Source organism: Eptesicus fuscus, chromosome 10, assembly GCF_027574615.1.
Source record: "Eptesicus fuscus isolate TK198812 chromosome 10, DD_ASM_mEF_20220401, whole genome shotgun sequence".
NCBI classification, from domain to species: domain Eukaryota; kingdom Metazoa; phylum Chordata; class Mammalia; order Chiroptera; family Vespertilionidae; genus Eptesicus; species Eptesicus fuscus.
In genome coordinates, this window is record NC_072482.1 from 51,471,525 (window position 1) to 51,485,160 (window position 13,636).

The window sequence follows — 13,636 nt, forward strand, 5'->3', positions numbered from 1 at the left end:
GTCATATATCTTTTCAAAGATACATAGAAAATTTTAGATGTGAACATCAAACAGCCAGGAGCTGAATCAGCTGGAGTTCCCTAGGCATCATTCTCTATTTTTCTACAGAGTCTTTCCAGTGTGGTGACCTCAGTTGGCTGGACTCCCTACATGGTATACTTTCAGAGCTGGTAGCACAGGATCTCAAACTTTGGCATGCAGCAGACTCTGGGGAGGGTTTTTAAAATACAGATTTCTGGAATTCCAGCATTATAAACAAAAGAAACCCTTGCATAGCCATGTGGTAGTAGAGCTTCAGAAGACCCAAAACAAAAAGAAGAGCCTAAAAACTTGCAGAAATAAGACTTCATTCACAAAGAAATAGCAACTAGAATGAGACAGACTTCTCGATAGCAGCAATGGATTCTGAAGACAGTGGAATATTATCACCACATTATTTAGAGAAAATAATCATCAACCTAGAAATGAGTACCTAGCAAAACTATATTTTTATGAAAGGAAGTGAAATTTGCAAACAAGCAAAATCCAAGTTTTCTACCCAGAGATTATTACAAAAGGAGCCACTAGAAGATGCAATTTAGGAGGAAGGAAAATGATTCCAGAAGGTCTTAGATGCTGGAAAGAATGCTAAATTCATAAAGTGGTAAGCATAATATAAACCCAAACAAAAACTTCTATCTATACTAATAAAAGGGTAATATGCAAATTGGTCACGATGCCCTCACAGTAACAACCGAACAGCAGGCTGTGTGGGGCAACAAGGCCGGCAGGGGGGTTAGCGAAGGATGACCAAACGACTGATGAGCAGGCTGTGTGGAGCCACTAGGCCGGCAGAGGGGTTAGCGAGGGACGACCAAACAACTGGTCAGCAGGCTGTGTGGGGCAACCAGGCCGGCAGAGGGGGGCAGTTGGGGGCAACCAGGCCGGCAGAGGGGGGCAGTTGGGGGCAACCAGGCCGGCAGAGGGGGGCAGTTGGGGGTGACAAGGCCAGCAGGGTGGGCAGTTAGGGGCAATCAGGCAGGCAGGCAAGTGAGCAGTTAGGAGCCAGCGGTCCTGGATTGTGAGAAGGATGTCTGACTGCCAGGGATCGGGCCGAAACTGGCAGTCGGACATCCCCCGAGGGGTCCTGGATTGGAGAGGGTCCAGGCTGGGCTAAGGGGACCTCCCCTACCCCCCAACCCCCCCACCCCCCAACCCCACCCCCCTGCCCCGTGCACAAATTTCATGCATTAGGCCTCTAGTATAAAATAAAAATGATGGGCCCGGCCAGCGTGGCTCAATAGTTGAGTATCGACCTATGAGCCTGGAGGTTACAGTTTGATTCCCGGTCAGGGCACATGCCCGGGTTGTAGGCTTGATTCCCAGTGGGGCGTGCAGGAGGCAGCCGTTCAATGATTCTCTCTATCATTGACGTTTCTCTCTCTCACTCTCTCTCTCTCTCTCTCTCTCTCTCTCTCTCTCTCTGGCTCTCCCTCTCTCTCTCTCTCTCTCTCTGCCTCTCCCTCTTCCTCTCCCTTCCTCTTCGAAATCAATAAAAATATATTTTTAAAAATTAAATTAAATTAAAATTATGGTCATTTCTAATGTAAAATGCTTTAAAATAAAAATTTTTATGAAACAGAACTAGAATGTTGGACTATAATAGCATACCAGGTTGGGGGTGTGGGTGGTAACTGGAGTTATTGTTTTAAGGCCTTTGAGTGTCCAGGAGGGAAGCACAGATTTGTTTATCTTTAGACTTGTAAAGTTAATTATAAATGATAATTTTTCGAAGACAAACATTAAATAAATGAAAATAGAGTGTATAAATTCAGAATATGTAGAGGGGGAAATGGAATAAGAAAAAAGCAAAAATAATGAACACTAACAACTAAACTCAATCTCTCCAAAACAAACAAAAAATATACAAAACAAGAAGCACAGAAAAAGTATAACAAAAGTAATATCAAAAAGTAAGATTGTAAAAGTAAATTTAAATATATCAATGATCATAAAAAGTGTAATTGGATTAGTTAAAACATCTTTCTTTGTGTGCTCTTTGTATCACTATTGATTTATGGATTTTATTTATTTAATACATTATAATTCATTATAGCAGCATCCTTTTGTTGCTCAAATTGTTCCAAATTTGGCCCATGAGACCTTCTTCTGGCTGACTTCTGTATCTTTTTTACATTATCCAATTAATCTTTGGGTGTTTGCTTGCTTTCTGTAACAAGAAAGAGGAAAAAAATTAAATGAAAGTATTTACAAAAGAATGCAGGGTAACCAATGCAAACAGTCATATAGAATTGGAATTATCATTATTCTGCAATCTATGAAGTATTTCTCAGGGTAAAATTTTTAAAAAAACATTAAAAATTTTTTAATAAAAAAGACTGTCGAGGAACAGTATATTCTCAGAGTGCAAAATTTCATTCCACAGGTCATCTAATAGCAAAGGAGACAACATGGGTTTATTGTGGAGATTTCTAGGACATATCACTTTAACCAAGTGATGCAACTTATCTTTCATTAGTTGCTTCCTGGTGTGTACGAATTAAGAAATATACACTATCACCTATGAAGTAGCCTTGACAACAATGTTTAACCTAAATCTAATCAAGCCTTAAGACTCAGTCCACCACATCATCTGCAATGTGTTCCTCCACAGTCTTTCAGACTGCTTCTACAGCTCTGGTGAGCCACCTCTGGAGACTACATCCTTGCACGGAGGGCTGCTCCTAACAAACTAGCTCTACCACACCACTGGCAGGCTTCTGAGGAGGCCCTTTCCTCTCCAAACAGGTCTGAATCTCAGCCTTGGAAGGGGGAGGGTGGGGGGCGTTGCGCCTGCTATTCTAGACCTCTTAGGTTCATCTTTTACCACTTCTATTAATTAACAATTCTTTATATTACATTTTCTATGTTCAGGTAATTGGTGTGGTTTCTTTTCCTGATCGAATCCTGACTGATTATACCATACAACCAACATAAGAGCAGTATTCATAATACATGAACGACTCCAGCTAGTCAATATGAAAAAGACAAACACTCTAATAGAAAAATCAACATAAGATATAATTAGGCTTTTCATAGAAGAAAATTAATGGCCAATAAACAAATAAAACACACACAAAAATGTCCAACCTCATTAGTATGCCATTTCACAGTGGTTGTGGAGAGCTGTTGGATCAACAGAAACATGTCACTGGCAAGAGGGAAAAGCACTTGGACATTATCTCTAAAAGTGAACATTGTGGCTCTTAACTGTGTACCTAGGAGAGACACTGTCATATGCACACTGGGAGACCCAAGAATGCTCTTCATCTCAATGTTCATAACGGGGGTGGGGGGTGGGGGGGAAGGGACAGAACGCATGTCAGAGACAGCAGTAGAATGGATGAAGACATGGTGGTGTATTCACATAATAGAATGCCATGAAAGTATTGAAATTAACTCAGAAGAATGCAACACAATTTATTACTCTTGGAAACATACTGTTGAAGGAAGAGAGCAAGTCCCAGAAGACTACTGACAATATGCTACTACAAATATTTTAGAACTCAAAACAGAAAAATGTATTTTTAAGCATCGGACGCATATGTGTTAAACTTGTATTAAGAAGTATATAATCCACATGTAATTACATATCAAATAATATATTTTAAAACAATAAATGAAAAAGGCTTATAACTATGCTCTGCACAGGAATGTAAAGCAAATGAGTCACATAAACAATGGTCTGCACAGGGAGGTAGAATTGTGGTAATAAAGGGTGATAGATTGTGTAAGGCATAAGAAAGAGGAGGGTGGGTATAATGAACTAAATTCTCTTTTATCAAGTCTATAAGTAAAATCTGAAATTAATAAATTAAGCAAGAAATATACTGTATTTTATTTTGAGATAAAGACCAAAAGGACTATAAGAGAAACAACCAAAAGAATTAACATATGTCAAATTTCAGAGGGAAGGCAGAGGTGGGTGGGTGGGTGGGTGGGAAGAGATTAACCAAAGAACTTGTATGCATATATGCATAACCCATGGACACAGACAATAGTGTGGTGAAGGCCTGAGGCAGGTGGCAGGGGCGGGCTGGAAGAGGTCAATGGGGAAAAAGGGGGGGACATATGTAATACTTTCAACAATAAAGATTTTTTTTTAATAAAAAGGCAATTAAAAAAAAAAAGAATTAATATAGTTGCATATGTAGCATGGGATAGAAGAAATGTAGAACCCGGGCTTGTTAGTTTTCTTCCCAGTCTTTTTGTGGGTTTTGTTAGGTATGGTTTAGTTTTTCTTTTAAACAAAAAAATTTGTTTATATATGTACCTTAATAAAATACATTAATTATGTAAAATACTAGAGGCCCGGTGCAGGAAATTCATGCACGGGGGCGGGGGGGGAGGGGAAGGTCCCTCAGCCCAGCCTGTACCCTCTCCAATCTGGGACCCCTTGAGGGATGTCCAACCGCCCATTTAGGCCCAATCCCGGTGGGGGGACCGTCATTGACAGGCAGTCAGACATCCCTCTCACAATCCAGGACTTCTGGCTCCCAACCACTCGCCTGCCTCTGCTTGATTGCCCCTAACCACTTCTGCCTGCCAGCCTGATCACCTCCTAACCACTCCCCTGCCAGCCTGATCGACTCCTAACTGCTCCCCAGCCAGCCCAATTGCCCCTAACTGCCTTCCCCTGCTGACCTGGTCCCCCCCAACTGCCCTCCCCTGCAGGCCTGGGTGCCCCCCAACTGTCCTCCCCTGCTGGCCTGGTATCCCCCAACTTCCCTCCTCTGCTGGCCCTGTCACCCCTAACTGCCCTCCCTGCTGGCTTGATTGCCCACAACTACCCTCCCTTGCAGGCCTGGTCCCCCCACAACTGCCCTCCCCTGCAGGCCTGGTCTCCCTCAACTGTCCTCCACTGCAGGCCTGTCCCCCCCAACTGCTCTCCCCTGCAGGCCTGGTCCCCCCCAACTGCCCTCCCCTGCAGACCTGGGACCCCCCAACTGTCCTCCCTAGCTGGCCTGGTCTCCCCCAACTGCCCTCCTCTGCCAGCCTGGTCACCCCCAACTGCCCTCCTCTACTGACCTGGTCACCCCTAACTGCCCTCCTCTGCCGGCCTGGTCACCCCCAACTGCCCACAACTGCCCTCCCCTGCTGGCCATCTTGTGGTGGTCATCTTGTGTCCACATGGGGGCAGCCATCTTTGATCTCATGGGGGTGGTCATCTTGCGTTATGGAGTGATGGTCAATTTGTATATTACTCTTTTATTAGATAGGATTATAACATGTGAGGCTGTAAAAGAAATGCTTGGGTTCACAGTTTGGAAACCTTGGGGAGATGGGGAGTCAGGGACCTGGAGATCCAGGCAACGGAAGGCTTCGAATCTAATCTGGACTCTGCCACCAACCAGCTGTGTTACCTTGGTAAGTAATTAAACTTTCAGGTCAGACTACCTTAGCTGTGAAATGAGAGACCTTGCCTGAGTCATTATTAAAGAGCATTCCAATTTTAAAATTCAATTTTTTTACTATAATTTCAGTGCAACATTTAACTTTTGGTCATAATATTATTACCTCTTTTTTTAAAATCTTTGTTGTTGAAAGTGTTATATATGTCCCCCCTCCTTTCTTCCTCCACTGACTTCTTCTAGCCCCTCCCTACCCCAGGCCTTCACCACCCTATTGTCTGTGTCCATATGTTATGCATATATGCATATAAGTTCTTTGGTTAATATTTTTATCTCTTGGTGAGCACTAACACAGGCCCAATATCCCTCCACCACCATCTCTGTTAGATTTTCCATGCCTGACAGCCCATTTACTGAGAAAGTTTCCTTTACATTGAGATCTCCCCAAAGTAATAGGAGACACCTCCCTTTGAGATCCCTGCTGTTGTACACCTAGATTTAAAAAAAAAAAAAAAAGGTAAAAAGGTTTGTTCAGCGGGGTGAGAGTAAAGACAGGAAGGAGGGGAGGGTTGGAGATGCAGAGTGCTGCACAGAACTCTACTTCCTTTCAATCTCTGTGACTCTGAAGAACAATGGATGTGCCTGTTCCAGACCTCGTCTGCTTCGCACCTAGGCTGTACACTGTGGACTTGAAAGCTTTAAAGAAAATGGCGCATCCTACCACAGGAAGGGTGTCCTTCCGTTTCGGCTTCCAAGTTCTAGAGGATCTGCTCACTCTGGAATCATTATCCCCACAGGCGCAGTGGTGGCAGCAATAGATTCTGTCAGCCTGGAGGAGGGAGCACACCCAGACCCCAGGAATCCTCATCCTTGCTGAGCCAAAGGGACTGGGGCACAGGTACTCCTGCTGTGAACTGGCACCTTCACATTACTCAGGCTCCACTTACCGCCCATCTTTTAGAATTCAGATTCATATGCATTTTCCTTTTTTTAAAAAAAGGACAATTTTTACTTTTCAAAGAAAATGGAGGGCTTCAGTTTTAGAATGGAGTAGTCAAAGCCTTTTACATCTGTCTTCCTGGGGGATAGCCCGTCACTGCACCATGCACTATCCTATTCATTGGCTGTGTTTATCACTCTATTTTATTTCCTTAAAGGCCCCAAGTACCAATAAAATAAAATTATACTGTTCTGAATCACTCCTGGCAATTTTAATTCGGTATTTTGGATGTTTTGTTGTTTTCATATCCTAATCCCATTAGAAGTTGTGATTAAGTGTGCCTGTCTAGCTTCTAGTTCTTGTTTTTATAACTGTGTCACTTAGAATGGTTTTTCTGATGTATTTTTCCCAGTGAAATTTAATTATATGGACTCAAGGTTATAGTTTAGAAAAATCTCATGAGTGACTAACTTCAACCCAACTACTATGAAGTCATAAATCCCTACAGCCTATGCTTAGATTATGAGGGGTGGAAATCATAGTGAGTTGCTGTTGTTGTTTTTAATTCATCCAGGTTGTATCTGATTTTGCCAAGTCTACTGTACGTGCAATTGCAAAACGATAAGCATCTCTTATCTTTGAAAGTTAAGCTTATGTGGTTTTGATTCAGTTAACACAGCAAGCATTGGTTGCACACTTATTTTGTGCAAAGGATTGTGTGAGTACGTAAGGGATACCAAAGTGAGTAAAACAGAATGGCTGCTTTCAAAAGAGGAAAGCTTCTAAAGCAGATGGAAGCAAGGGCCATAGCGCACTGAAACCAATTGGGGGGAAGTGTGGAAGGGGGAAGCTTCATTTCACCTCAGGGATTTGGGGAGCCTTTTAGGAGGAAGTAAGATTTGATTTGGTCCTTGAAGAATTGATTAAAACTTCAGAGGATGACATGTAAAGGGGACAAAAATACATTTCAACAAAGACAGAATTAATAGTCTTAGTATAGAAGCACCATACCATATATACCATATCGTTCATAATGTATATTATAAATATAACAAAGGATTTCTATCCTCAATATACATAGCAATATATGTGTTAAGAAAAACACTAAAACCCTCAGTAGAAAAGCAAGTCCAAGACATTTTTACAACAGAGAAAATGTATGTCACTAATACACTTAGGCTCAAAGAAATGCAAACTCAAACAATGATACATTTTTAAGCGTTTCAAATTGCAAAGTTTTATTTATTTATTTTTTAAATATACTTTTATTGATTTCAGAGAGGAAGGGAGAGGGAGAGAGATAGAAACATCAATGATGAGAGAGAATCATTGATCAGCTGCCTCCTGTATCCCCCCACCCCCACTGGGGATCCCAGCCCACAACCCGGGCCTGTGCCCTTGACCGAAATCAAACCCGGGACCCTTTAGTCCGCAGGCTGATGCTCTATCCACTGAGCCAAACCAGCTAGGGCAGCAAAGAGTTTTAGAAGTTACTATTCAGGACCTTCAAGGTATAATAAAATGGATATTCTTGCATAAATTGGTACAATCTTTCTAGATAACAACTTGATAATATAAATCAAAAGCCACAGAAAAGTTCATATTTTTGCTCCCCCTCCCCAACCCACATGATCCACCATCTAAAAATCTGTCATGAGGAAATAATTGCAGTATGTCTAAGGTTTATTTGCAATTTCACCATAAAAATATCCTCTACAAAGCAGAATGGTTAAATAGGTTATGCTATACATTTCTGAGGGAATATCAGTCACTCAAAATTATGTTCAGAAATAATTTTTAAAGACATGAAAAATAGCTAGTGATTCACTATTGAGTGAATAAAACAGGATACAAGCAGTATCTGCAGTATATTCCCAGGATATATATTAGAATATATATAAAGATTATAGAAAAATACTACCAAAATATTTACAGTAGTTATCTCTGGATGAAATTAGATTTGCTTTCTTCTCTATATTTTATTTTCTGCTTTTTGTTCACTTGAGCATATACTTTTATCATTAGAAAAAGATAACTCTTTAGACAAATTTAGTATCTTTCCATCCTTCCCCCTTCACAACTGAGCCCAACGAATTTTACAAACAGAACCACATATCTCTGATAGTGTGCTCTCCACCTCAAAATTCACGTTTCCTTTGCAAAGCTTTCAGCTCTTTGTAGCATTTGCCTAAACCAAATCCAAATCTGCCCTCTGCTGCTCTACTTCATAGAAATTTCTCTCAAGGCAAGACCCCTAAGTTATCATCAGACATTTAAGACTTTACTGCTCCATACCCTAGAGCAGTGGTCGGCAAACTGCGGCTCACGATCCACATGCGGCTCTTTGGCCCCTTGAGTGTGGCTCTTCCACAAAATACCACGGCCTGGGTGAGTCTATTTTGAAGAACTGGTGTTAGAAGAAGTTTAAGTTTAAAAAAATTGGCTCTCAAAAGAAATTTCAATTGTTGTACTGTTGATATTTGGCTCTGTTGACTAATGAGTTTGCCGACCACTGCCCTAGAGTCTAGACCTTTCATCTGAGAATTAACACACACAAACAGAGAATATGGGGCTTTGATATTTCTTTTTAACTAGGAATTAGCTCTACCCAAAACTTTTTCTCTAAATTCCAGGTTTCATTTATACAAAACAGGTCAGTTGCCTTTATATATCTCCATCTCCTATATTCAATCTGCCGAGTCCAGCACGGGCAGGTTCAGTGAGCCTGAGGAGGGGCGGCAAAGGATTAAAGAAGACAGACAAGAGAATACAGCTGGGGCTCGGTGGGATGCTGCTTCTCTGATGGAGAGACAGTGCCACGGCCTGCAAGCTGAGTTTTTATTTTATAGTCAGAGCACACAAAGCAAAACAAGGGTAGTGGTCAACATGTTTACAATATTCTTGTGAGTTTCACCTTTTTTTTTTGGCAGCACTTGCTGCACCTCCCACAGCCCATTAGCTACCTAGGAAGGAACTAGGGAGGACTATAAGGTCAAGCTTAATTATGCTAAGAGGGCTTTGCCCTCCATGCTGGGACTTGTTTATGGCCCTGCCACAGGTTAGTCCAAGGATTGACCCTATAGCCGCTCCCTACACAATCTACTTAGAAGAGATACCTGAAATCTATGACCAAATTTGCTGAAGCCCTGACCCTACAAATAAACCCTCATCACATATATTAATACCTCATTTTTATAACCAGAATTTTTTAATAATGAGTAGGGGGAAATTCTATATATTTTGGGAATCCTGAAAATCCAGGGCAATAGCAGATGCATTCTTAATGTTTGGACAAAGGCCAATGTGGGGTAAAACTATGTAACTGGTGGGGACCCCAAGGAGAGAGATTCATTTGATGTGAATTTATTTGCTGAGATAAACTCCCCATGGTTAACTGAGGGCCAAAGTTTTGTAAATAATGAGTCTAGTGGCCATCTGCTGACATGGGGCTTTTCTTGTACTCTGTATACTGGGAGGAACCTCAGACTGCACTCTCGGCTTCCCACACTGTACCCTGCTCCGTTATGCCATCTGAGTCAAGTGTTTTAAGGGAGTTGCTGATTTCATCTTTTGAAGCAATGGACTAAGACCTACTCCATGCAATCAGAATTGCATAATTGTGTAGTTATTTTCTCATTTGTATATAAACTGACCAATAAGAACTGCTCCATAACAACTAATTGGGACACATAATGCCAACCAATCAGAATATTGGGATTCAAGCCAATCAAAACCATACAAATTTGGATACTAACTGGGAACATGGGTGGGAACTTTCTCTACTAGTATAAAAGGTGGTCTCCCCACTTTGTATAGTCAGAGCACACTTTTTGTTTCTTGTGAAGGCTGCATTTCCCATTTTGCAAATTATTACCTGAATCAAGTCTCTCCTTCTTGACCCACTTTTGGATTTGCTATCACTGGTAAGAAACTCAGCAAATGTTCCAAGCCCCTTTTACTCTCTACTCCCAGGGGACTCTGAGGAAGTCCCTGCTTGTCTCAGCTTCTCCCTGCCACTCTGCTTCTTTCCACAGCCCTATATTCCCCCCATTCTTTCACAATGAGCTGAGAAGGCCCATTATACCTATTACCTAAATCTTATAACCAGTTTCTCTTTTCTTGAAGGAAGGAAGGGTTGACTCTTCAAACTCTCCTGGATGATGAGAAAAATTTCAATTTATATATTTAGGGCATCAAAGAGAACACAAATCAAAATATGAAGTGTCTTAAAGTGAACAAGTCTGAACATTTACATCCTGCCCTTTCCATGTTTATTTTCTCAAGTTAATATATTCTTACATGGCTTACAATCACAGTACACTAGTTCCACATTATTTTCATCCACTCACTCACTTCCCTTTCTCCACCCTTTTTCAGGTGCCTGAAGTATATGCACCTTCATATCTCTTCTCCATTTATCAATTGAAGCAACTTCTTCGAAAAGGGATATTCATTGATATTTTACCCATGTCAATCTTACATAATTTCTTTTAAAGTTATTCTAAACTAGAGGCCTGGTGCATGAAAATTTGTGCACTTGGAGGGGGGTGGGTCCCTCAGCCCAGCCTGCACCCTCTTGCAGTCCGGGATCCCTCGGGGGATGTCCACCTGCCGCCTTAGGCCCACTCCCTGGGGGATTGGGCCTAAGCTGGCAGTTAGACATCCCTCTGGCAGCCCGGGACTGCAGTTGGACATCCTTAGAGCTGCTGAGGAGGCAGGAGAGGCTCCTGCCACAGTAGCTGCACTAACACATCAACGTGGCTTCTGGCTGAGTGGCACTCCCCTGTGGGAGCACACTGACCACTAGGGGGCAGTTCCTGCATTAATCATCTGCCCCTGGTGGTCAGTGCACATCATAGTGACCGGTTGCTCCCAGTTGTTCTGCCATTAGGGTCAATTTGCATATTACCCTTTTACTATATAGGATTCTTGATTTTTTTTCTCTTTCCATTCTCTACTTCTGGTTTCTTTCTTTCTTTTTTTTTTTTTTGAATCTTTATTGTTGAAAGTATCACATATGTTCCATTTTTTCCCCTATTGACCCCCTCCAGCCCACTCCCACCACTCACCTCAGGCCTTCACCACCCTACTGGCTGTGTCCATGGGTTATGCATATAAGATATTTGGTTGATTATCTCCCAAATACCCACCCTCCCCTGCCTTCCCTCTGAGATTCCACACTCTCTTCCATGCTTCCATATCTCTAGATACATTCTGTTCATCAGTTGATTTTGTTAATTAGATTCCACATGAGTGAAATCATGTGATACTTACCTTTCTCTGAGTTACTTATTTCACTTAGGATGATACTCTCCAGGTCCTTCCATGCTTTCTCAAAGGTAAGAGATTCTTCTTTTTTACTGCTGCATAGTATTCCATGGTATGCTTCTGGTTTCTTTAGAACAGCATGGAATTAGGAAGTGCTGTCAGGATTAGAGTAGATATGACATCTCCCTGTCCCATAAGCCCTTCCTGAAATGCCTCAGTATTGTGCTGTACATAGGGGATCAACTCCCTGAGTCAAAGGTAACAATGGGCCTTTGCACTCTCTCATACCCTGACAGGGTTTTGCCTCCCTATTGTAACTCTGTGACTACTTCCTACTTCAGATTACTTTCCTTCTCCTCTGGACCTGGAGATCTCACCTGAGAAATCCTGTAGTAGCTGCTTTTCCATTCCTATGTTACCAGAGAACTAACTTAGTCATGCTCAGAAGAAAGAATTCAGATAAGTGACAGAAAGTGGTGTTGAAGCAAAGCAAGTGAATTTATTAAGAATATACTTGGCATAAAGCATAAGCGAGCAAATCAGCTAGTCTGAGTGCTCAGCCTGGTGGGGGTTCAAGGGTTTTATATTTTTCTCCTATAGGTTTTGAGGTTTGTCTGCCAGATAGACTAGATTTCAAGGTCCCTCTTTTACACGGTTGCAACTTTTTCCAGAATTTATGAGAACATCTGCTGATTTTATTTTGACAAGTTCTAACTGCTGACTTCTTTGTTCAGTAGATGAGATAAACTCCCTTTTTTTTCTGCTCCTCCTCCTCCTGCCCTACCAGCTACTTATCCTGCCTAACACCCCCCCACCCAAGTGATACCATCCAAATGCGTTTTGGGTTTTTGTTATCTGTTCCCCAGACTACATCTGTCCTTGGGTTTAGCTGGCACAAATGGCATTAATTGGGTCTGTGTTCTCTATTTTCCCAGGCCAGAGTGATTTAAACTATGTATTCTCTGGTTAAGAAGGAGAGGTATAAACCATTTGCACTCAAGTGTCTTTGGTTGGGGAAGATCAAGTCTTGTAATTCACAAACTGGCTGCAAGCTGCTCAAATTGTTTGGCCTTGTTTAATTTTCTTATCTCAGTTTCTCCATTCCACTTGCTCGGGAATTTTCCTTGCTTCTTACCATCCTGCACATGCATGAGACATTCACTGTTATACCCTGAGAGGCAAACAAGTCTCAGCATTTGAGTGTTTCTAATACACTCCTTTCTGCAAAAGGTATGTCATCAGTTACATTTTTAAGACTTTCTAGCTTTTCATATTATTCACAGTATTTGTGAAGACAATTTTAGCTATGAGTGACAGAAAACAACTCAAGGTCAGGACAGAAGCCAAGAATCAGCAAGCACTCCTGAATCTCTGTCATTCTCTTCTCAGCATTGTCAGTGTACCTACTGGCTTCCTCTGTCTTGGTAAAGCCTGGGTTTCCACTTTTTCAGTCATAGAGCTGCCCTTGTTTACAGGAAAGAGGGGTTTTCTTCTTTGCTGCTGTTGTTATTGTTTTCACTAGCAGAATCTAAATGGTTATATTGTTAAGATTCTTGCTCAATTTTCACACTATTTGGCAGCATTTGGCTTATAAAACCAAGTAGAATCCATGTTTGGAATCTTAAATAATTTGTTTCATTTTTTCACCTGTTAAGATTTTTAAAACAACAAACAAAATCCAAATCCTTAAATGCAGTAGCAATAAGTTTGGATTACTTCTTCCACTGGTACTGAGTTTTAAGCAAACAATATTGGATTGCTCAGGTCAACTCCACAGTGCTTAAATAGAGGTGACATTTCACCATTATTGAAGGACATAAAGAAATGAAATGATCCTAACTAGGTAGAATGGAGTACAGCCTTGAGTGGCATTGCTGAGTTAGTTCCAGGTATCCAAACAGCTGAATCAAAGAAAAACCAAGTCTCCATTAAAAGCAAGCCTCCTCCCTCCAAACTATAGCCAAGTGAGGGGAGGAAGGAGATGCAGGGAGCAGGAGGGAATAGCCTGGGGAGCTCTGGGCAAAATCTCAGAAAGGAT